Source organism: Rhipicephalus microplus, chromosome X, assembly GCF_043290135.1.
Source record: "Rhipicephalus microplus isolate Deutch F79 chromosome X, USDA_Rmic, whole genome shotgun sequence".
Lineage (NCBI taxonomy): Eukaryota > Metazoa > Arthropoda > Arachnida > Ixodida > Ixodidae > Rhipicephalus > Rhipicephalus microplus.
Window position 1 is genome coordinate 90,619,142 of NC_134710.1, and position 19,215 is coordinate 90,638,356.

Here is a 19,215-nt window from a genome sequence, read left to right on the forward strand (position 1 = left end):
CCACGCAACTCCCAACCGGATTAAAAAAAGTCCGCGTGGTGATGGAACTGCATAAGGAAGCCTGGAGTGCGGCTTCACCGGTGACCACCGCCGGTAACCCACATCCTCACCAGAGAAGGATGCCACCGAGGTTCAGTACCTAACCTCTACCTCCCACTTGCATACGTCAATTAACTCAAGGCCCTCAGTACCCAGCACCTGCGAAGCAACTGACCATGGCAGTGATCAGATGTGCAACGCAGCAGAGGGTGCTAAGAATCTCTGGATCCGGACAGGCCGCCATTGGAACCTGAACTTGGCAACGTTTAACGCTAGAACCTTATCTAGTGAGGCAAGTCTAGCTGTACTATTTGAGGAGCTAGAGTGCATTAAATGCGATGTAATAAGGCTCAGTGAGATTAGGAGGACATATGAGGCCTATTCGGTGCTAAAGGACGGGCACGTCTTTTGCTATCGGGGCTGGGCTGACAGAAGAAAACTGGGAGTAGCGTTCCTTACACACAGAAACATAGCTGACAACATACAGGAATACTATAGCATTAATGAAAGGGTGGTAGGTATCGTATTTAAACTCAATAAGAAATACACGATGAATGTGGTACAGGCCTATGCGCCTACGTCCATCATGATGGCGCGTCATTTGAAAACATCTATGAAGAAGTGGAATCGGCAATGACAAAGATAAAAACACAGTATACTATACCGATGGGAGACTTCAATGCAGAATTAGGGAAGAAACAGGTTGGAGACCAGGCAGTAGGATATTATAGCATCGGCACTAGAAATGCCAGAGGGGAGCTACTGGTAGAGTTCGCAGAACGCAATAATTTACGGATTTTAAATACCTTCTACTGAAAGCGAGGGAACCGTAAGTGGACATAGAGGAGCACTAATGGCGAAAATAAGAACGAAAGATGCTTTATACTGAGTGCACAGCCAGGCATCGTGCAGGATGTGGAAGTGCTCGGCAAGGTACCATGCAGTAACCATAGAATGGTACGGTCCAGAATTACCCTAGACTTGAAGAAGGAACGACAAAAACTGAAACGCAAGAGGCCAATCAATGAGCTAGCACTGAGTAGGAAAGTACAGGATTTCAGAGTCTCACTTCAGAACAGGTGCTCGGCTCTTTTCGAGGAAAACAGCCTTAGCATCAACGCATTGAATGATAATCTGACGAGTACCATTGCGGAGTGTGCAGTGGAAGTTGGAGGTACTGTAGTTAGACAGGACGGTGGCAAGCTGTCCCAGAAACGAAGAATCTCATTAAATAGCGTGAAAGCATCAAAGCCTCAAGTGCAACAGACAAAATAGAGTTGACAGAGCTTTAGAAGTTGATTATAAGCGTAAGGTGTCCGACGTAAGGAGGTATAACATGGAGAGAAATAAACAAGCTCCGAAGAACGGAGGAAGCGTCAAAGCAGTGAATAGGAAACTTGGGATATGAAAAAACCTGATGTATGCACCAAGGAAACAGGAAGGCAAAGTAACTACCAATATGGATAGGATAGTAAAATCAGCGGAGGAGTTTTATATTGACCTGTACAGTAGCAAGCACAACCACGACCTTAATATAAGAGCTATAGCAGTAACCCAGATGACACCCCACCAGTAATGATAGAAGAAGTCAGAAAAGCCTTGAAGAGCATGCGAAGAGGCAAAGCTGCTGGTGATGACCAGGTAACATCCGATCTGCTGAAAGATGGAGGGCAGATCGTGTTAGAAAAACTAGCGACCCTGGTTACGAGGTGTCTTCTGACGGGAAGAGAACCATAATCTTTGAAGAATGCTAACATCATCCTAATACATAAGAAAGGAGACGACAAGGACTTGAAGAATTACAGGCTGATAAGCTTGCTCTCCGTAGTTTACAAGCTATTCACAAAGGTAACTGCTAACAGAATTAAGACAACATTAGCATTCCATCAACCAAAAGAACAAGCGGAATTTCGAACTGGTTACTCAACAATCGACCGCATTCATACTTTCAACCAGGTAATAGATAAATGCTCAGAATATAGCCAGCCACGATACACAGCCTTCATAGATTACGAAAAGGCGTTTGATTCAGTAGACTTATCAGCAGTCATGCAGACACTGCAGAATCAAGGCGTCGACGAAGCATATATAAACATCCTGGATGGAATCTACAGGGGTGCAACTGTTACCATAGTGCTTTATAAAAAAAAGCAACAGAACAATAATAAAAAAGGGCGTAAGGCAGTGGGATACAATCTTCACAATGCTCTATACCACGTGCTTACAGAACGTTTTCAGAGGCCTAGAATGGGAACAGTTAGCGAAACGAGTTAATAGAGAGTACCTTAGTAACGTACGCTTTGCTGACGACATTTCGTTGCTCAGTAGCTCAGCGGACGAATTGCAACTGATTATTACGGAGTTAGACAAGGAGAACAGATAAGTAGGTGTTAAAATTAATCTGCAGAAAACGAAAGTATTGTACAACAACCTCGGAAGAGAACAGCGCTTCGATATAGGTAAAGGTGCACTTGACGTTGTAAAAGAATATGTCTACATAGGACAGGTAATAACCACGGAGCGGAACCACGAGACTGAAGTAACTGGAAGAATAAAAATGGGGTGGAAAACACTTGGCTAGCACTCTCAAATCATGACAGCTAGATTGCCACTATCCCCCAAGAGAAAGGTGTATAACAGGTGCAACTCGCCGGTACTTAGCTACGGAGCACGAACCTTGAGACTTACAAAGAAGGTTCAGCTTAAATTGAGGACGACGCAGCGAGCAATGGAAAGGAAAATGGTAGGTGTAACCTTAAGAGACAAGAAGAAATCAGAGTGGATTAGGGAACAAACCGGGGCTAAGAATATCATAGTTGAAATCAAGAGGAAATGTACATAGGCCGGGCATCTTGCACGTAGAGAGGACAACCACTGGTCATTAAGGGTAACTAACTGAATTCCTAGAGAATGCACGCGGGTTAGAGGGAGAAAGAAGATTATGTGGGCAGATGAGATTAAGACGTTTGCGGGTGTAAATTGGCAGCAGCAAGCACAGAACCCAGATGATTGGCAGAACATGGGAGAGGCTTTTGTCCTGCAGTGGACGTAGTCAGGCTGCTGCTGCTGCTGCTGCTGATGATGATGATGATGATGATGATGATGATGATGATGGAACATGCGAAACGGCCACGAGCATGCTATGACCATTGCATGTAGTGATGTTTTCCATGATACACATATCCAGATTGCGATGTTCGGACGAGTCATTTACCTTCGTCATCCATTCACCGCACGTAATACCCAAATACGGCATATGTAATGTTTGCGAAACGTTTGGGAGTGAATCATGAGCGTGGTATGTATTCATGTTCTTGCATGACATACATGTTATGATTATCATTTTTTCACCAGTCGTATACCTTCATCATACAATGACATCACGTAACGCCAAATTTGGTATATGTGAAGCTAGCGAAACGGCCGTGAGCGCACCATGAGCGTAGTATGATGATATACGGGGTTTAATGTCCCAAAGCAACTATATGATAATGAGAGACGCCGTAGTGGAGGGCTCCGTAAATTTCGACCGTCTGGGGTTCTTTAACGTGCACCCAAATCTGAGCAAACCTGCCTACAGCATTTTCGCATCTATCGAAAATGCAGCCACCGCCGCCGGGATTCGATCCCGCCATCTGCGAGTCAGCAGACGTATGGCCGTAGCATGTTGTCATGTTTCACATTACACGCATGTCAAGATTATCCTGTTTGGACGAGTCATTTACTTTCGTCGTCAGTTCGCGTCACGTAAAACCAAATTTGGTATATTTGAAGCTAGCGAAACGGCCGCGAGAGCATCATGAGCATGGCGTGTAGTCATGACTTGAATCACATGCATGTCATAATTTCCACGTTAGAGCCTGTCACTCATGTTTGACATGCAGTCATGTCATACCATACCAGTTTTGCAATATTTTGTGTGAACGAAACTACCACCCTATGAGCAATAGCTTGGCATTCTACACATATACGACATGATTTTCATGTTACGACTAGTCACCTATACTCGTCATGCAGCGGTGTTGTGTCATATCAATTTGGTATGATCCCATTATCGAAATAGCCGGGAGAGCCAAAAGCTGTAGGCGGATAGATAGATAGACATAGATAGATAGATAGATAGATAGATAGATAGATAGATAGATAGATAGATAGATAGATAGATAGATAGATAGATAGATAGATAGATAGATACGGCTAAATTCGCCGAAATTCGCGAACAAATGCTGCGCATTCAAAAGAAGGGAGGAGAGAGGAGGGTCATTGCCTGAATGAATACAAGCGCTCATTGAAAGGCAACACCGAAATCCACACGTTTCTCGACAATTCACAACATGGAAGCAAGCATAACTATCGCGACACCCTCTGTAATTCAAGCATAATGATCACGCTACTAGAGAGATTGCTGAGGCTTACTATATCAACACAGAAAGTGAATCAATGTGAAAGAATGCCTCAAATAGCAGTACATGACAATAAAACTTCTCACCTGAATCGATTGAATATAGAGCAAACGAGTGCACATGCGATCATCGTTATAATGTTTTGTATTATTTCTGGAGCACGTGCCTTTGGCTATCGTGATGTAAGAGCACGTGGTGCTTGGTAATGATTTAAAATAGCGTGCGTTATTTTTAATAAAGGTGGTTGTGAGACGCGCTGTGTGGTCTGTATTACTTATATTCTACTCGTATGTCCTCGTTGCCACAGTGCCCATTTCTAAAATGCATTAGAGAGCCTCTATACGTTCCAAGCCCCATGCGCAATAAGCAATCGAGATTTCCCAGTGAGTGATTAGTGAAACAGATGGGTGCATTGCAGAAATAACGGCATCTGCTGTTTGGAATCGATCAGAAATAATTAGGTGGCGAGCAAAGCACGCCGGCCCTGATTTAATTCCAAAGCGGTTATCTCCACGGCTTATTGCTAGCCGCGAATATATCAGTAGCACTTCGCAGTGTGTGCGAGACGTGATGAACTCCGATGGCACTCACATGTCCTATCCAGCTGTGGCCAAAACTTTGTGTCAATCGCTAATCACTAGGTGAATCACTGTCGACAATGTCCTCCGACACAGATGTCTGCGGCACCACAACGGTGACACTTCTATTTATTATAAACATGGATACAGCTAAGACAAACAATGAAAGCGCGAGCACCACTACTGAAATCTGTGGAAGGGTTCTATAGTCCTGCTTGTATAAGCATAACTACTACATTACAGTAAAAAAGAAAAGATTATTGCACCTTAATCTACCCTTAACCCTCCTCAAGAGAAATGCATGTAAAGCCTGAATCTTGCCAGTACTTACCAACGGAGCGGAAAACTGAAAGATTACAAAAAGAAGTCAGCTTGAATTGACGACGCAGCGAGCGATGGAAACGAAAATGATACCTGTAACCTTAAGAGACAATAATAGAGCAGAGTGCGGGAGCGAACAAACCGGTCTTAAGGATGTCATAGTTGAAATCAAAAAGTGGACATGCGTCGGGCACGTGACACGTAGGCAAGATAACCACTGGTCAATAAGGATAACTGACTAGATTCTCCCCGCCGCGGTGGTCTAGTGGCTAAGGTACTCGGCTGCTGACCCGCAGGTCACGGGATCGAATCCTGGCTGCGGCGGCTGCATTTCCGATGGAGGCGGAAATGTTGTAGGCCCGTGTGCTCAGATTTGGGCGCACGGTAAAGAACCCCAGGTGGTCGAAATTTCCGGCGCCCTCCACTACGGCGTCTCTCATCATCATATGGTGGTTTTGGGACGTTAAACTCCACATATCAATCAAATTAACCACGCACCACTGCTAGAGATGTCAGAGCAAAAGAGGAAACGCCGCTCCTTGTGTCGGTCGAAAGAGATTTTTGTGAAACGAAAAATTTTGTTTTCTCTTGGAGTAGTCATCAGGCTGATATTGTGCTGAATATCATACTTGTGGCAACAGCACACACTCTCCTGAATAAGTACCGAACGTGTCTGTGAAGACACATGTTCGAAAGAGAACAAATAAAACTGCACAAACTTTACAAATGAGTGAAGAACAGTTTCTCTGCATCCTCTAGATAGGGTGTGCGTGCGTGCGTTTCTGTGTGGGTAAATAAAGAATGAACACAGTTACCTTATTAATTTTGTCACTTTGTTGATCCATCAAATTCTGCTCTTATAGATCGACCACACGTTGAATAGCGCACAATATTTGACTTTTTGAATGAAAGAAATGGCTCACAGGTGAATCGCTAAATGCTCTAAAGCGTATTATTTTACCTAAACCAGCGCCTTTTTTACCCAAAAGGCAGAATAAAGAGCATGTAAAACTCGCCGCGAACACTTTATCTTTTAATGGGAGACGATGGTGCAATGAATTCACAGCCTCCCGTACCAATGCCACCTAGAAAAATATTCTTCTAGGTGGCATTGGCCTGGCCCAGTTCGTGAGCAACGGTTTTGCTCAAGGGCGCTGGTTTAACGGATTCTCCACTATCGCTGTTTTAGGCGCCACGATAGCTACACGGTACATAAAATGGACTGCGCCCACTCCACTCCGCTCAAAGTGAGCTACGGTGATGAATCAAAACGAATAAATAAATATATGTTGAGTCTACAAACGTTTCTCTCTCTCTCTCTTTCTCTTTCATTCTTCAAGAAATTGGGAGATTCCACGTACACTGGGAATCGACGATATGCGAAGCAGGAATAAAAAAAGGCTGATATGTCACTTTTAAATCAGCACAACGTTACGATGCGGCCATAAATTATCCCGGTCATGACATCCATATCGTGATTATAGTGGTTGCGCATGGCATTTGCTTTCGTCGTCCATTCACGTCACGTAACACCAAAGTTGGTATATGTTAAGCTAGCGAAACGGCTGAGAACGCTTTAAGAACTTAGCATGTAGTCATGTTTTACGTGATATGGATGTGATGATTATGAAGTTTCGACTTGCCATTTACCTTTGTCATCAATTCGCGTCACGTAATACCACAATCCGTACATGCGAAGATATAGCGAAACGGGCGCGAGCGCGCTATGAGCGTAGCATGTATTCTTGTTTTACATGACAATCATATCAAGATTATCTTGTTTGGACGTGTGATTTACCTTCGTCATTCATTCACGTCCCGTAATACCAAAGTTGGTACTTGTGAAGCTAGCAAAACGGCTGCGAGTGCATCATGAGCGTGGTATGTAGTCACATTCTTACATGGCAAGCATGTCATAATTATTATGTTTGCAGCAGTCATACACTCCTCATCCATTCAGGTCACGCAGCACCAAATTTGGTATACGTGAAGCTTGAGAAACGGCCACGAGCCCACTATGAGCATAGCAAGTAGTCATGTTTTACATGACACGCATGTCATGATTATTATGTTCGGACGTGTCATCTACACTCGTCGTCCGTCTGCATCAGTTAATACCAAACTTGGTATATATTAAGCTAGCGAAACGGCCGCGAGCACATTATGAGCGTGGTACGTAGCCATGTTTTTAAATGACGCATGTCATGATTATCGTGTTTGCACTAGTCATATACTTTCGTCCTCTATTCACATCACGTTCTACCAGATTTGGTATATGTGAAGCTAGCCAAACGACCTTGAGTGCACCATGAACGTGGAGCGTAGTCTGAAGTGCAATCATGGCTCACATGACATGCATGTCATGATTTCCATCTTAGAACCTGTCGCTTATATTTTCCATGCAGTCATGCCATACCATACGAGTTTTGCAATATGTCGTGTGAACGAAACTACCACAAGAACAGCAAGACCATGCCATCTAAATCATGACATGCGTGACATACACCTCGTAATTTTTATCTAATGATTTGCGACTTATGCTAGTCATGAAGGCATGTGTTGCCATACCACTTTTGGTATAGATCCCATCATCGAAACTGCCAGGAGAGCTAAACGTCAGATAGATAGATAGATAGATAGATAGATAGATAGATAGATAGATAGATAGATAGATAGATAGATAGATATGACCAAAGTCTTCGTAGTTGGCTAAGAAATGTTTCGCACTCCAAAAACATTGCACACCTTTTAAATTCCAAAGCGGGTCCGGCGAGAGCCTGTGACCATTCGAATTATTATGGCATAATTGTTTTACTTTTATTTTTTAATGGGTAGAATTCGGAATAGCCTTCATAGCCTTTGCTATTGGCAGAATCTAAACTCCTGGAGGGCGCTTCTCCAAACCGTTTGGTGTGGCATCGCTTGCCGGCCAGCCTGAATGCGCTTCCCCTTTGAGAGCAGCGGTAGTTGGTTTCCGCTAAAACCGCAAATATTGGTTGACGGCAAATATGAACACTACGCATAATACTAATTAAAGGTTAGTCGGTCCATTCCATATTGTATTGTTTGGGTATAAGCAGAATAGTCACAATATTGCATTAAGTTTCCAGGATGTTCAAGTTATGTCAAATCGAACCAGCGACAAAATTGTGGGTCTGTATCGTGATATAAAAAAAAGTGAACACTGCATGCTCTGACAATCAATGTAGACATCCGAACAGTTGTCAGTCGGGCCCTGGACGGCTTTAAACTCTCCCTTAGAAGAGTACCAAGTACTCAAAACTGTTAACTTCTTTTTCAAAACACACTCTTCCTTGCGCAGGCGGAAAGGAAGGCTCTTAGGGACATCTAACTGCTCTCCGATAGTGAGTACGAAGTACTCAAAATTATTCAATACTTTTCACGTTTCGAGGCCCAGAATACCTGTGGAATTATTGCAGCGAAACCTAATAAAAAACTTGTAACATGCGGTTTCCGTGAAACGCTGATGTTTAACACAACATCCCGTTTTCGTACATAAAAAAAAAAAAACATGTTGCTTATTCTACCATTTAGTGTATGTTGAACGCTCTGTTTGCGGCTTGTGCACCACATTATTTGAGGATCCGGCGAATTACGCGATTTCTCATTGAAAGTTGTCCCTTACCTGTGAAAATAAAACCGGGCTCAGCGTATACGTACCCTATTTGCCTGAAGTCGACGCTCACTTAACTTAGTTTTCACTGTAGAGTATCAAAAAATAGTGTGTGCTTTTGCCATGTCAAGCCCATCATTGTGAAATTACATCCACGTCCCTTCATATTGTCGTCCTCGTTTTCAAGATTCTAATTATAGGGGCACGGCCTTTCGCTTCGTGAATTGCTTCAGAACGCCTAAAATGCGCAGAAATACGTTATGTTCAGCGTTTAGTAATTTTCGCACTTTCTTCGTGTGCTGAACCAACGTGATTACATGTGGTACGCTTTTATGGGGCTCGACTGCTGACACGAAGGTCGCGGGACCGAATTTCGGCAGTGGCGGCACGTGTTTCGATAGAGGTGCTCGCGGCTCTAGATACTGCTTTGGTAGAGATGATAGCGAATGACAGTCATGAGCGGATGTACGCCCACGAGCTTGCCCCGCCACGGTGGCCCAGTGGCTAAGGTACTCGGCTGCTAATCTGCAGGTGGCGGGATCAAATCCCGGCTGTGGCGGCTGCATTTCCGATGGAGACGGAAATGTTGTAGGCCCGTGTGCTTAGATTCGGGTGCACATTAAAGAACCCCAGGTGGTCAAAATTTCCGGAGCCCTCATCTACGGCGTCGCTGATAATCATATGGTGGTTTTGGGACGCTAAACCCCACATATCATCATCATCATCATGACTAAATTCTTATGCACTTACGTGCAGCCATGATGACGCGTCAGTTGAAAGCTTCTATGAAGACGTGCAATCGGCAATGAGTAAGGTAAAAACACACTATACTACATTGGTGGGAGACTTCAATGCAAAAGTAGGGACTTGTTGGAACCAGGCAGTAGGATATTATGGCATAAGTACTATAAATGCCAGACGAGAGCCACTAGTAGAATTCGTAGAACGCAATAATTTACGGATTTCGAATACCTTCTACCGAAAGCCATGGAACCGTAAGTGGACATGGAGGAGCCCTAATGGCGAAAATAAGAACGAAATAGGCTTTATAATGAGTGCACACCCAGGAACGTGCAGGATGTGGAAGTGCTTGGAAAGGTATGTTGCAGTAACCGTAGAATGGTACGGTCCAGAATTCACCTAGACTTGAAGAAGGAACGACAGAAACGGATACACAAGAAGCCAATCAATGAGCCAGCACTGGTAGGGAAAGTAAAGAAATTCAGAGTTTCGCTTCAGGACAGGTACTCGGCTCTTATGGAGAAAACAGCTTTAGCGTCGACGCAATGAATGATAATCTGACGAGTATCATTACGGACAGGTAAGAAGTGTCTAACTAGGACAGGTAATCACCGCGGAGCCGAACCATGAGACTGAACTAACTAGAAAAATAAGAATTGGGTTGATCGCATTTGGCAAGCCCTCTAAAATCATGACAGGTAGATTGCCACTATCCCTCAAGGAAAAGGTGTATAACAGCTGCATCTTGCCGGTACTTAGCCACGGGGCAGAAACCTGGAGACTTACAAAGAGGGTTCAGCTTAAACTGAGGACGACGCAGCCAGCAATGAAAAGGAATATGGTAGGTGTAAGCTGAAGACACAAGAAGAAAGCAGAATGGATTAGGGAACAAACCGGGGCTAAGAGATCGCAGTTGAAATCAAGAAGAGAAAATGGACATTGGCCGGGCATGTAGCACGTAGACAGGATAGCCACTGGTCATTAAGTGCAACTAACTGGATTCCTAGAGAAGGCAAGCGGGTTATAGGGAGACAGAAGGTTAGGTGGTCAGATAACATTAAGATGTTTACGGGTATACATTGGCAGCAGCAAGCCCAGAACCCAGTTGACTGGCGGAACATGGGAGACGCCTTTGTCCTGCAGTGGACGTAGTTAAAATGATGATGATGATGACAATAATGATGAGACAAGCGAAACGGCCCCGAGCACGCTATGACCGTAGCGTGTAGTGATGTTTTACATGATAAACATATCATGATTGTGATGTTTGGATGTGTCATTTACCTTCACCATCAATTAGCGTCACGGAATACCAAATCACGTATGTAAAGCTTGCGAAACGTTTGCGAGTGAATCATGAGCGCGGTATGTTCTTGCATGACATGCATGTTATGATTATAATTTTCGTACTAGTCATATACTTTCATCATACATTGACATCAAGTAACGCCAAATTCGGTATATCTGAAGCTAGCGAAACGACCGTGAGCGCACTATAAGCGTAGCATGATGATATACAGGGTTTAACGTCCCAAAGCCACCATATCATAATGAGAGACGCTGCAGTGAAGGGCTCCGGAAATTTCGAGCACCTAGAATTGTTTAACGTGCACCGAAATCTGAGCACACGGGCCTACAGCATTTTCCCCTTCATCGAAACTGCAGCAACCGCAGCCGGGATTCGATGCCGCGACCTGCGGGGCAGCAGACGTATGAGCGTAGCATGTAGGCATGTTTTACATGACACGCATGCCATGATTATCATGTTTGGACGTGTCATTTTTGTCGTCAGTTCGCGTCACGTAATACCGAATTTGGTATATTTGAAGCTAGCGAAACGGCCGCGAGAGAATCATGAGCATGGTGTGTAGTCATGACTTGAATCACATGAAGGTCACGATTTCCACGTTAGGGCCAGTCACTCATGTTTGCCATGCAGAGATGTCATACCATACCAGTTTTGCAATATTTCATGTGAACAAAACTACCGCCCCATCAGCAGGAGCACGACATTCTGGACGTATACATGATTTTCATGTTACGACTAGTATCTTATACTCGTCATGCAGCCATGTTGTGCCACATCAATTTGGTATAGATCCCATTATTGAAATGGCCATGAGATCCAGAAGTCATAAGCGGATAGATAGATAGATAGATAGATAGATAGATACATAGATAGATAGATAGATAGATAGATAGATAGATAGATAGATAGATAGATAGATAGATAGATAGATAGATAGATAGATAGACAGACAGACAGACAGACAGCCAGACAGACAGACAGACAGACAGACAGACAGACAGACAGACAGACAGACAGACAGACAGACAGACAGACAGACAGACAGACAGACAGATAGATAGATAGATAGATAGATAGATAGATAGATAGATAGATACGGCTAAAGTCAAGACGCCGAAGTTCGCTAAGAAATCCTTCGCATTCAAAAAAAAAAAAGAAGGGAGGAGATCAGAGGGTCATTGCCTGTATGAATACAAGCGCTCATACAAAGGCAACACCGTACCTACACGTTATTTGACGATTCACAACTTGGATGCAAACATAACTTTCACGACACCCTCTATAATTCCAGCATAATGATTAGGCTACTAGAGAGATTGCTGAGGCTTACAATATCAACAAAGAAAGTGAATCGATGTGAAAGCATGCCTCGAATAGCGCTACATGACAATAAAACTTCTCACTTGAACCGATTTAGTGCAGAGCAAAAAAGTGAACATGTGATCAGCGTTATAGTCATTTGTATTCTCTGCTGGAGCACGTGCCTTTGGCTATCTTGATCTAAAAACACGTGGTGCTTGGTAGTGGTGTAAACTAGCGTGTGTTATTTTTCAATAAAGACGGTCGTGAGACCGTACTGTGAGGTCTGCATTACTTATATTCTACTGGTATGCCCTCGTTGTCACGGTGCCCTTTTCTGAAATGCATTAGAGAGCATCTATACGTTTCAAGCCGCATGCGCAATAAGCGATTGAGCATGCAGTGAGTGATTAGTGAAACAGACGGGCGCATTGCAGAAATAACGGCAGCTGCTGCTTCGAATCGATCATAAAGTATTGAGTGGCAAGCAAAGCACACCGGCCCTGATTATAGGGCCGGCATGCGGTTATATAGGGCCGGCGTGCGGTTAATGTGGTTATATGCACGGCTTATTGCTAGCCGCGATAGTAGCAGTAGCACTTCACAGTTTGTGCGAGACGTGATGAACGCCTAGAGCACTCAGATGTACTAACGAGCTGGGGCCAAAACTTTGTGTCGATCACTAGTCTCTAGGTGAATCACTGTCGACAATTTCCTCCGACACAGATGTCTGCGGCACCGCAACAGTGACACTTCTATTTATTATAAACATGGATACAGCTAAAACTATAGCAATGAAAGCGGTAGCACCACTACTGAAATCTGTAGAAGGCTTCTGTAGTTCTGCTTGTATAAGCATAACTACTACATTACTGTGAAAGACAAAAGATCATTGCATGCTAATCTACAACTAACCCTCCTGAAGAAAAAATGTACATAACAACTGAATCTTGCCGGTACTTACCTACGCAGCAGAAACCTGAAAGATTACAAAAAGGAGTCAGCTTGAATCGAGTACGACGCAGCGAGCAATGGAAAGGAAAATGATAGTTGTAACCTTAAGAGACAATAATAGAGCAGAGTGCGGGAGCGAACAAACCGGTCTTAAGGATGTCATAGTTGAAATCGAAAAGTGGACATGCGTCGGGCACGTGACACGTAGGCAAGATAACCACTGGTAATTAGGGATAACTGATAGGATTCTTTCCGCCGCGGTGGTCTAGTGGCTAAGGTACTCGGCTGCTGAAGCGCAGGTCGCAAGATCGAACCCGGCTGCGGCGGCTGCATTTTCGATGGAGGCGGATGCTGTAGGCCCGTGTGCTCAGATTTGGGTGCACGTTAAAAAACCCCAGGTGGTCGAAACTTCCAGAGCTCTTCACTACGGTGTCTCTCATATATATATATATATATATATATATATATATATATATATATATATATATATATATATATATATATATATATATATATATATATATATATATATATATATATATATATATATATATATGCGAAAAACATCCATGCATATCTACAGCAAAAAAGGAAAAGAAAATAGCGAAAAGAAATAATTACACACTCGTAAAAACTTTCTACAGAAAAAAAATAATTTTGGAGTAAAAAACCGTTGTTATGAACATCAGTGAAACAAGTGAAAGTTAGCGAATAAGCGAAGAGGATTATGCGTGCCTTGAAAGAGTTGGGACACGTGTATTGCAATGAAGTACATGAGATGCGCAAATTTTACACAAATTCAGAAGGAGAAAAAATAGACGTATCATGCTTAAAGTGTCAGTAGAAAATCATGTATATATATACTTTTTTTGAGAACTGCTGATGATCGACTGTCATTGAATATGCTGATGCTCATGCTGTTTGAATTTAAAAACGAAGGAATAAGGTGTGCTATAGCTTTTGTTTTCCGTAGTTGGTTCAAATCGTCTCACTATAATAGGTGGATTTCCTAAAGCTGTACGTTTGTTGTTTTCTGAGGTAAGCATAGTTAAATACACCGACGTTTGATTTCATTCGATGATAAATGACTGCCACCAGCTTTTTAATAAAGATATTTTGAAATGTTGAGGTACCATGCTTATGAAAAAGTGGCGCAGAAGGCTTTCGACACAGGACATATTCCATTAATTTTCAATTATGTGCAGCATTTTTTTTTGTAGTCTGTGAATACCAATTTTATTTGTTGTTTTAGTGTGGCCCCAGATTAACACCCGGTAATGTAGGCGCGAATAAACTCAAGTATAGTAGAGCTGCTTTGTCACCCAAAGGGGTAGTAAGCGTCTTATTTTTCCTATCACACCAAGTGGACTGAGAAGCCTGCGTACGAAGTTTATCTATGTGATTGGACCAGTTCAGCGTTTCGTGAAACATTACGCCTAGCAACTTTTGAGCCTGAACCCGCTCAATCAATCTTTCTATGAATGTGAGCTGCGGATTCGGAAGAAGAGAACAATTTTGAGGTCGAAAAATATTGTATTTTGTTTTCTTAATATTTAATTTTAATTGATTTGTTTGCAACCATAGAGACAAATTGTTAAGCCAAATGTTTGCTTGTTTTTCTGCACTTGACATATCCTGACCAGAAAAAAACCAAAAACGTTAGTGTGGTCTGCATAATGCACAGTATCTGTTGTTAATGGCACGTGTACAATATCGTTTATGTAGAATAGAAACAGAAGTGGTCCGAGTATCGAACCCTGTGGGACGCCGTAATTAATCTTTCGCATTTGAGACTTCGAGTGCTTCATATCGGTATATCGAAACTGATTAGTTAGGTAACTTCCCATTAAATTAAAAAATAAACCTCTTATTTCATATTCATTAAGTTTTGCGAAAGAATTTCATGCTTGATGGAATCAAATGCTTTCTTAAAATCAAGAAATATTCCGATTGTGTGATAGTTTCATTCAAAGTTATCGATTACTTTAGCTTTAATATATAATAAGGCTTTTTCAGTACCCTAGTCTTTCTCAAACCTATACTGATGTTCTGTTATAATTTTTTTCGAACTACAAAAATTTGCAACTCGTGAATAGATAACAGGTTCAATTATTTTCGAAAATATAGGCAAAACAGAAATGGGCCTCTAACTATTCATGTCATTTTCATCACCACCTTTGTGGATAACAGATAATTTGGCCAGTTTTAGTTTGTCCGGGAACGTTCCAGTGCTCAGTATGAAGTTGCAGAATTTGCTTGAGGTTTCAAGTTTTTCTATGCCCGAATCTTGAATTCATTCCTCACCCCCTTCCTTATTTTTTGCTTGCTATTTAGTGCCCAAGTTACTGTAAGCATCTTGCTTGGTGTAGTTTACGTTGCCGAGGAGCCTGGGGTCATTAGAGTACTTGTGCACGGCATCAGGCCATGACAGCGGGATGCGAACTGAGCATGCGCCCATGGAAATACCCCAAAGGTAACAGTGCTCCGTACACTATTCTATGGAACCACATTCAAATATTCCAAATGTTCGCATGTGCTGTTAATGCTCACACGCAAGTACTTACAGTCAAGACACAAGCAGTAATGTGCTTCGAAAGGCCTTCCTTCAGAGAAAGAAGAAATACATAAACAAACGTTAAAAAACTGACTATGCGTTTCAGAAATTTATACTGCGCAGACTCTAGTGCTGGCCATGCTAGGTGTCACCCAGCCACCGATTATTTTTTATAGGGGTCGTTTTTTAGTAACGAAGAGGAGACCACTGGACCACGTCTCACAGAATATCATCATCAATTACATCCTTACCACGCTCATGATGAACAAGGAAAGTTGCCTTGCCGTTCGCTACCAGCGACTACCATCACTATATTATATGGGCTCCCAAACCATGACCAAAGCGCAAACGCTTTGATACATATACTAAATGTCGGAACATTTTGTGTGAGAGACCTCAATGATGAACTTTTGGGGCTTTTTTAAACAACGTAAAGTCACTTTTCCACTATGTTCGGTGTCCAGCCAATGTGCATCCTAAGAGCAAATTGTCGTGATGTATGGGATGCGGCTACTATGAACCATTCAGTGATATGTGGGAGTTTAACGTCCCGAAACCACCATATGATTATGAGAGACGCAGTAGTGGAGGGCTCCGGAAATTTCGAACATCTGGGGTTCTATAACGTGCACCCAAATCTGAGCACACGGGCCTACAACATTTCCGCCTCCATCGGAAATGCAGCCTCCACAGCCGGTATTTGATCCCGCGACGTGCGGGTCAGCAGCCGAGTACCTTAGCCACTTGACCACAGTGGCGGGGCCCTGATATAAAGCAGTGAACGCGTTAGATATAATTCTACTTGATACAACTTAGAATCTACAAGATACGTCTGACTAGGAGCCCCGCATTTTTGTCAATTGGTAAACCTGTGAAATCTAAAGCCTCAAGTGAACGCCGGAGCAGCGCCAGGCCAAGGGCTAGATTAAATTTTGCCGGTACTATGTGAGGCACGTACATGCACGCACACACGCATAAAGCACAATAATTCGCAGTGGAGCTCTGGTCAGCCCGCTGTGTAACCGCGACTGCCAGCAGAATCGAAAAATTCTGAACAGCGTACACCATTTGCTGTCACGAAACTGGCCTTTTATTTCCAAACGTTAACAAGGTAAACGACCCGTCGTTCTATGAGCCCATCAATGCCGCAGCCTTCTTTGCCTTGGAGCGGCCAACCACATAAGTGCGGTCACGAGCATTCCAACCCTCAGAGGGTGCTGCGCCGGTCGCACCGGGGTCCCGAGACCGCGGCGCCAAACAGGCCCACATGCCGCCTCTGCTTTGGCGTACTTTCAATGGGCGCTCTTTGTGTTAACGACAGGCGACTGCAATCTACTTTGGTGCCTCCACCGGAGGGCCCACCAACGCACGCAGGATCGCCTTTGTCTCGGGGCCGGCCTAAGCACATCGAGGAAAGACGCCGACCGTCTTGGCAGGCCGCGGAATGCCCATTACAGGAGGCACACAGGCGCCCCTCCACTCCCAGGGTAATTGCCCGCCGGATAGGCGGCAGACGCGCTATCAAATATTCATCGCCAAAGTCTCGCTTGACCAGCCCTAATTGGCCGGGCTGAGGCGCCATCCATTACCACCCGCCACCCTTCGTAGGCGAAGATGCGGCCACCCAGTATTGACGTGTCAGCTACGCAAATCAAGCCCTCGCGCGCCCGGCGTCGTTACCATAAGCTCACTGAAAACGTCCCCTCGCTCACCAGCCAGAACACCGCACCAAAGCACCGCCGACGTGTGTGATAAACGAACGATACCAATTACCCAAGCCCACCGCTCAGCGATGTTATCGATCAAAAGGTTCAGCGTGTTGGAGGGAACAATATTACTATACGTCGTCCAAGCTCTGCCGAGGAGAGCTGCAACTAGAAGTCTGAACCTCGAATATTCTTTTTTTTTTTTCGACTGGACCACACTCGGCCACCAAGGCATTGCTTCATATTTTTAGCTCCGTTTATGGAGCCTACAAGTTTTACAAGAATAAAGAAAAAGTAGCTAATTAATATAAGTGACTCGGCAACGGCACCACACGCTAACACAGTTAAAATGTGACAGCTTTTTAGCTCGGCTAAATCGCTAAAAAAAAAAAAAATGAGCGCCAGAAAAGCTCAGTTTCGGTTTCGGTACTCTGCAAGCGATCGCTCTTTGCAGCTAAGTCAAACGCATTGCGACCGACATCACAACAGCGACGCGCATTGCGCAATATCCGTCAGCGCCACAGCATTCACGCGTTTTGAAGGTATTCCCTGATGCTTCGCAGCCGAAGGCTTTACCGTGACCTAAATATCAGTACGAAGAGACGTTATCAACCACACAGCATTCTAAAAACGCCATTCCAGGCTATAAGCAGCCACCGTCGTTCGACCCGGCGTTACTACGAATGTAAACAAGCCACTTGCCGGCCGAGTACGGCAGAGCACGGCGAGAATGGATTCGGTCAAGCTTCAGAGTTCAAAGTGGAACACTAGGCGCTATGACGAATTAGAGATGACATCACATAACGTCAAGAAAGGCGAAAGAAATCATCAGGCTACCTTGGACGGCGCACGTTTAACTTGCTTGCTTGCGAATGCTTGCTGCCTTTGCCACTGCAGCGCCCCTGTGGCGATCGCAAGAAGCGCTCGGACGGGAAAATGTCATCGCATCGTCTGCTACTGCTCCCCAGCCGCTGAGTACTGCTCGAGGCAACCGCGCGGCCTGGGCTGCTTTTTATTAGAAAAATGATGAACTTATGGGTAATAAGGATGATTAGCATGACGCGTTTGTCGTGATACTTGACCAAGCTTGCCCACAACTATTTATATCACCGAGAGAAAATGATACACAAATTCGAGAGCTGACCAGAAATATTCTAAATTAAAGCAATAAAAACCTTGCGATTTCCTATTTTATGTCATTTTATAAATATATTACATGACTGTGTTATTACAGCACTTTTTTGGAGCAAAAGAAGGAAGAAAAGGAATATTCAAGCGAAGATTGTTTGTTTGTTTGTTTGTATCCTCTAATCCATGGCTCGTACCCACTCTGGGGGATTGGCCAAGAGAACATATCGTCTCATATTGACGATAACTGTATTATTGCTTACAACGAAAAAAAAAGGGGGGGGGGAGTTGTATAGTGAAGACAGTATGTTAAAAAAAAAAGAGAGAAACCGAAGATTTAGATAGTGAGAAAAAAGAATCAACAACAAAGTAGACACTAATAGCTACAACTTGATTTTTGGAGCCGACCAGACAGCTGCTTTTGCCAAACCCGATTAATTTGGTATGTCACGGATTTATCCAGAATTGAAAATTACTTTTCGACCCGTTTTTTTTTTTTTTTGAGTATCTGTTAACGTGGGCTTTATGTCGAAAAGCGTTTAGAGTCTT

At 43.6% G+C, this 19,215-nt stretch overlaps 1 protein-coding gene across 6 annotated transcripts in view; it reads right to left on the reverse strand.

Annotated features, from left to right (window-relative positions):
- LOC119176224 (protein-L-histidine N-pros-methyltransferase) overlaps nt 1–18,428 on the reverse strand; it is a 240,209-nt gene extending 221,781 nt beyond the window's left edge. For all 6 annotated transcript variants that reach the window (XM_075877270.1, XM_075877267.1, XM_075877268.1 and 3 more), the window contains exon 1: nt 18,376–18,428. The gene's annotated coding sequence lies outside the window, so the exon portion shown is untranslated. The remainder of the gene's footprint in view (nt 1–18,375) is intronic.
- Nucleotides 18,429–19,215: the final 787 nt, after the last annotated feature.